Genomic DNA, 6,719 nt, shown 5'->3' with positions numbered 1-6,719 from the left:
ATGCCTGTGTGCCCCAGATGAACCCTGTCTGGTTAATGGGCAACACGCAGCCTCAATTCCAGTCTTGTTGCTCATTACTAAGTGTGCCTGCCAGCACCTGACTTGACCTGTGACCTCTGCCTCAGACCACAGGGTGACCAAGTCATCCATCGTGGATCGTCTAGAGATCTAAGAGTCTTCAGTCCTCCTAGCTCTAGCTGTGAGCAAGGACTCTGAATAGCTGACAGCTGTCAAATAAGGAAGTACTTGTTCACTTGCTAAATGAGTGATTCTGTTCCTGCTACTTTATTACATTTATCTCTTTTGTGCATGTCTGTGTGTCTGTATAAATGCACGTGCAAACCACAGCACACACATGTGGAGGTCAGAGGATCACTTGGAGTCGATTCTCTATTTTCATTACGTGGGACCCAGGCACCAAGCATTCTTTCTACTGAGCTACCCCCACCTGCATTACTGCTGCTGAATTAGTGACCTTTTCCTATCGCTCAGCCTTCCTAAAGGCTGAAAAGATGTTCTTGTGATCATAACTGAATAGAAAAGTCTTTCATTTATAACACTACTGTGCACACTACTCCGCACAAGAAAGTATGCAGTGGGAAGTTGTAAGAGCGAAGGGCAGATATAGCGTTACAGGGGATGAACTGGACTGGGGAGCGGGATGTGAAACACACACACACACACACACACACACACACACACATCAATAAAGAACTTCCTTTAAGTAGGCAGCAAAAAAGTCACCCAGACCAAAGTGTCAACATTGCCAAGCTGAGGCATTCCCCAGCAGTGCTAACATAATGCATGAACTGTTTTGTCAGGTATTTTCTGTGTAACCTCACAGAAAAAAAATAAAATAAAATAAGCAGCTTTACATGTCATTTGTAAGCAAAGATGCACAACTACCATTACTCTAAATCTTTTCTTACACAATAAGCCCACTAAGAGTATAGCTTGCAAGTGTTTACTCATGGTGATATCAAAGAGTATTTATGGGCTGAAATTTACTCCAACTGAACACACAGTTTCCCCCCTTTTCTCTTTGCCCCCCATCAAATTTCAAGAAAAGTAATTAATAGATTTTTTTCCCACCCCTGACAGTATCAAATACTTGTTTTCTTGTTTTAGGAAAGGAAGAAGATTTTTTTTAAATAATATTTTTACTAAAACAAACTATCAACGTCATTATGTCTCGTCTACTTTAAGCTCCTCATTCTAATAAACAATCTTGATAAATTACCAATGATAAAGAGGGTCATTATATATTTGCTCTTAAGTAAATCATCTGATTTCAAACATGCAGTTAGGACTAGGAAAGATAAAGATCCGTCTCCTAATGCCTGTCCAGCAGGGCTTCCCCTGAAATCTCTCCCAAACTTAGCTCTTAGTTCAAATGCCATCTCAATTCCACCTCAATGCCATATCACAATATGCAGCTTTCTACCACAAGAATCCTCTGATCTCCAAAACGACCCACACAATGTCATCTTGGCCCTGTCACTTTAAAATCGGTCCAAACTCAAATCCCCAAATAAATTTCTTGTCTCTTTCTGCACTCTATCCCTGTCCATCACAGTGACTTAGAAAAGAAATAAACCATTTACCAATTCTTTTGCTTCATAGCTTTTATTTATTTACTCAGTTGTATAAACCAAGAACCTAGAAAATGTTTTTAGGAGCCCCCCTCCCCCCGCACTCTTACCATATGCCAATCCATCAGCTAGCCCTAAACTTCTCTCATGGATATTTTTAACATGATACCACTTCTCATCGTTCTTCCCATATTGCCTAAAGCCACAGGCCACCAACTGCACTGGTCTCTGCCTGACAGCCTTTTTTTTCTAAACTTTTATATTCTAGCCAACTTTGTGACATTGTATTTGATGCTGTTTCTACTCGACATATTCTCAATTTATTCCTTTATAATTAGAAGTTTTGATTCAATTGCCAACTACCATGCCCTTTGCTTGAGCAAATTCCCCCTGAATATCATCCATCAACATCTCTAATATCTAAAAATTAGTTTATACTATACATATTTGTTCTTGAAACAGCTTTCATTTTGCTTGTATGATTTTAATACAAAAATAAATTACAGAATGATTAACATATGGTTTTTCTCAATGTCCATGACACTCAAGATTCTTTTCTTGAATTTAGAAGAAAAAGGCATGGAACATGGCCAAAAATTTTTTTTAATGAATGCATACAATTTGAGAATAACACACTTATCCAATAAAGTTGAGTATGTTGGTAAAAAACATAAATGTAAGTCAATAAAAAAATGCTTCTTATGCCCATTTCTTCTTTTCCCTTTGAAGTTTTAGTATAATTTTAATATTATGGAACTAAATGATAGTACTTTCTCATAGGATAGAATATCATGATGATTTATAGATCAGAATGCATATGCTCTGATATGTCTACATGGATCTGGAGGGTATCATCCTGAGTGAGGTAACCCAATCACAAAAGAACTCACATGATATGCACCGACTGAGAAGTGAATATTAGCTCAGAAACTTAGAATACCCAAGATACAATTTGCAAAACACATGAAACTCAAGAAAAATGAAGACCAAAGTGTAGACAGTTTGCCCCTTCTTAGAATTGGGAACAAAACACCCATGGAAGGAGTTACAGAGACAAAGTTTGGAGCTAAGACGAAAGAAAGGACCATCCAGAAACTGCCCCACCCAGGGGTCCATCCCATAATCAGCCACCAAACAGAGACACTATTGCATACACCAGCAAGATTTTGCTGAAAGGACCCTGATATAGCTGTCTCTTGTGAGGCTATGCCAGTGCCTGGCAAACACAGAAGTGGATGCTCACAGTCAGCTATTGGNTGGNACACAGGGCCCCCANTGGAGGANCTAGAGAAANTACCCAAGGAGCTGAAGGGGTCTGAAAACCCTATAGGTGGAACAAAAATATGAACTAACCAGTACCCTCAGAGCTTGTGGCTCTAGCTGCATATGTAGCAGAAGATGGCCTAGTCAGCCATCATTAGGAAGAGAGGCCCCTTGGTCTTGCAAACTTTATATGCCCCAGTACAGGGGAACACCAGGGCCAAGAAGTGGGAGTGGGTGGGTAAGGGAACAGGGGGTGGGGGAGATTTTAGGGGACTTTTGGGATACCCTTTGAAATGTAAATGAATTAAATAACTAATAAAAAATTGGAAAATAAAAGTCTTTACGTGAAGCATATTTTCCTGTAAATAGGGTTCAGAACTTTCATAAGCTTGTCACTTAAATACAGGCCTATAAAACTCCTGTTATTAGTGTTTAACATTTTATTAATTTTCATTAAAACATAGTAGGAATAGGTGGGTTGGGGAGCAGAGTGGGGGGAAGGTATAGGGGACTTTAGGGATAGCATTTGAAATGTAAATGAATAAAATATCTAATAAAAATCATAGCTATTAATGAAGCCACTAAATGATGCTGTCAGTGTTAGTGGGGAGAATATCTCCTTAAAATATATTCTTGACATTGCTTGAACTATGTAACTAAGAGAAAAATGTGGAAACACACACAGAGAGGAGATTGAATATCTGAGAAGTAAAAATGGTATTTTCCATAACTGAGGTCAAAGTGAACTGCTATGTATAACAAAAAGAGAGATTCATTAATTATATAAAGAAATATCTATATTGTAGATAGTTTAATAGTGAATCAAAAAAGTGAACCTATTTCATCCAAAATTTAATTTTAGAGACATTACAAATCTAACCTAAAAGAACATAAAATTCTGAATGATAACATGAAAGAAAGTCTCATTGACTTTGAAGAAATCAAAAAAATTTTAAATATGGCGTCAAATGTATTAACCAAAAATAGAATGATTAATAAATAAATTAAAGTGCATTAAAAATAAGATCTTTTTTGTGTGAAGGACTCCTTAGAAGGCAGAAAAATCCACAAAAGGTACAATAAGAAATAAATGTACAAGACAGTGTACTCCCAAGAGATTTCGAGTGGAGAAGATATAAAAACTCCCTATCGGTCCTATGAGACAAAAGCATTGGTACCCTGCCCATCAAAAAGGTGGTGGTGGTGGTGGGGATCTAATGAAATACTTCCAAAACAGCACATTCAAGCTTTTGATGGATTGTGAAGAGGACCAACCGCATCTCATCCAGCACCACGAAGACACTCCTTAAAGTCACAGTGAGATTTCTTTGTACTCTCAGCTGAGAGCATCGAACATATTGGCAATACTGAGAAGAAGATGGGGGTGAGAAATTCTTAGTGCCAAAATTTATATTCTGATACTGCCTATAAATAGAAAAATTGGAATCATGTCTTTGAAAATCTTTTTGGCAGTGTCTTCTAAAACTGTGTACACAAATATTATGTGAGCTAACATTTCTACTCTTGGCATATACTCAGATTTGAGTGCCTGTGTTCCTTAAAAGTCATGGTTAACAAGAGTATATAGAAGACTGTTCATAGTACTCAGAAACAAAAAAAAATGGAAATTTCAACAACAATAAAATTGATGCAGTTTGGTATGTATTTCAGATCACTGAAGTAATCACAAGTTCATAAATTCTATATAGTAAAAACATGCACTGATTTCAAATTAATACCTGGTAACACTTGACCGCATAGATTAAGATCCTAAAGAAAATGTCAAATGAGGAAGCCAGACGCTGAAGAAGAGTGTGTTGTCAATGAGTCTACTCTAATAAACTTTAAGAGAGTAAAACTTCCTTGCAATATGAGAGTTGAGAAGAGTGCCTGTTTGTAGGGAAGGGGGAGGGAAACATCTGGGACTGAGAGGGAAGGTCAATGTGTCCAAGCTGGGTAAGTTCCAGGGGTACATTTGCTCTGTGAAGGCTTATCAAGATGTGCCTTTAATATTGCAAAACTCTAACAATGTTTTGTTTTGGAGAAAAATTTTTTAATGAAGGAGTACACTGCGCCAGAGATGAGGTTTGATGGTATAGCACTTGATGGCTTCTGTCTCCAGCACTTCAAGAAATAAGGAAGGAAAGGAAGGAAGGATAGTAGAACAGAGGGAGAAAGGAAGGGGCAGGTAGGGGAGGGGAGGAAAAGGGACACAACAAATTAATATCTGTAGTAAAATAATAAATGTACAATTACATAGTATTAGTACCTGTTCATTGAATCAGAAGGTTTGAAACCTATCAGTTTCTCCTGATAGTGGGTGACTTACAAAAGTCTTTCTCCTCTTCTAGGCTCATAGAAATAGAATATAGGAAAAGAAGAGATATGAATAAAACGGGAAAAAAATCCCAAGGATACTTTACGTAAATAGACTGCCGTCACACGATACCTTGACTTATTGTACTTGTTCTATGTGTATCCCTGCTTGATGAATAATCAAGTAAGTATAAAAATCTTTTATTCAATTATGTACTTTTTTTTAATTTTAGAGGGAAAATAATTCAAGAATTAAATGTCTGATAAAAATGTGCACTGGAGTGCCAGCCCAGCCTGCTGAATCTGCCTGACTCTAGCTGCTTGTGCATATCCAACTTCCAGGTTTATCCTTGTAAATGAATGTAGCAAGAACCTACTAAACTGAAAGTGGTAACCTAGAGCCATAAAGACGAGCCTGCATGTTCTTGCTTATCCATGGATTCTAGATTTTAATACTAATCTTTAGGTGTGAGCATATATCCTGAAGCAGAGGGTAACTCATTCTGAGGAATAGATTCTCACAGAGGTTTTATGTCTCATTCAGATTCTAAACCTGACACAGTACCGCATGGTAGAAGGAAAGAAGCAATTACTGATAGTCCTCTGACCTTCACACATATTCCAGAAGAAGCACAGATCCACACAGATGTACACGCACATAAACACAATTAATAATAATGAAGGAGGGTGGAGCCACGCTCTATCTGTGAAGAGAGTAAAAATGAAGAGTTTTTATAGAGAGGATAAAATTGTTCTATGGCTCTAGCTGCCAGTTGAGAGATAAAAGAATATGTTTTGCCAAATGTAAGAGTCTGCATAGACCAACACCTCTGATGAGACTCTATTCCCTGTATTTATTTTTAATAATTAAATTTATCCCTTGACAATTTTCAAACTAAATATGAATGCTAATATTCAGAGAAACTAGGTAAAAGTAACATAAGACTATGTAGATGTATGTCACGATACTGTTTACACTGTGATTGAGGGATCTCTATCCACTGTAATTAGACAGAAATCAGAAGGACACAAAATTCAGGTCCTCTTAATTTGAAATGCACAGACATCCCTGTCTCTTCTACATCTGTCACCAAAAGAAGGTGACAAATACCTATGACTGTCAATCATCCTCAACTAGTAGAATTTCATTCACCAATTCACTCAAAAATTTCTAATTAAGGGAATACACCAGCAGCTGTGTTGGTAAAAAGTTGGCTATGCAAACAGGAGGACCTGAGTTTGGACCTGCTGCCACCATATAAAATCAAAATAGAGCATTAAACATATGCAAAGTCCTTGCCTGGGTTGGAAGAAGGGTGACAGAATAAAAAAAGATCCTTAGAGCTCATTGATCAGCAAGCCTAGACAACTGAACAGGTCCAGTGAAACTCTGACCTAAAATGAAGAGGCATCAAGGTAGATCCTGATATCAACCTCAAAGCTGGCCTATATATAATGTCTCTCTGTCTCTGTCTCTGTCTCTGTCTCTGTCTCTGTCTCTCTCTCTCTCTCTCTCTCTCTCTCTCTGTGTGTGTGTGTGTGTGTGTG

The sequence above is a fragment of the Mus pahari genome, chromosome 11 (genome assembly GCF_900095145.1).
Source record: "Mus pahari chromosome 11, PAHARI_EIJ_v1.1, whole genome shotgun sequence".
NCBI lineage: Eukaryota > Metazoa > Chordata > Mammalia > Rodentia > Muridae > Mus > Mus pahari.
Note: the sequence above shows the minus strand (reverse complement) of the source record.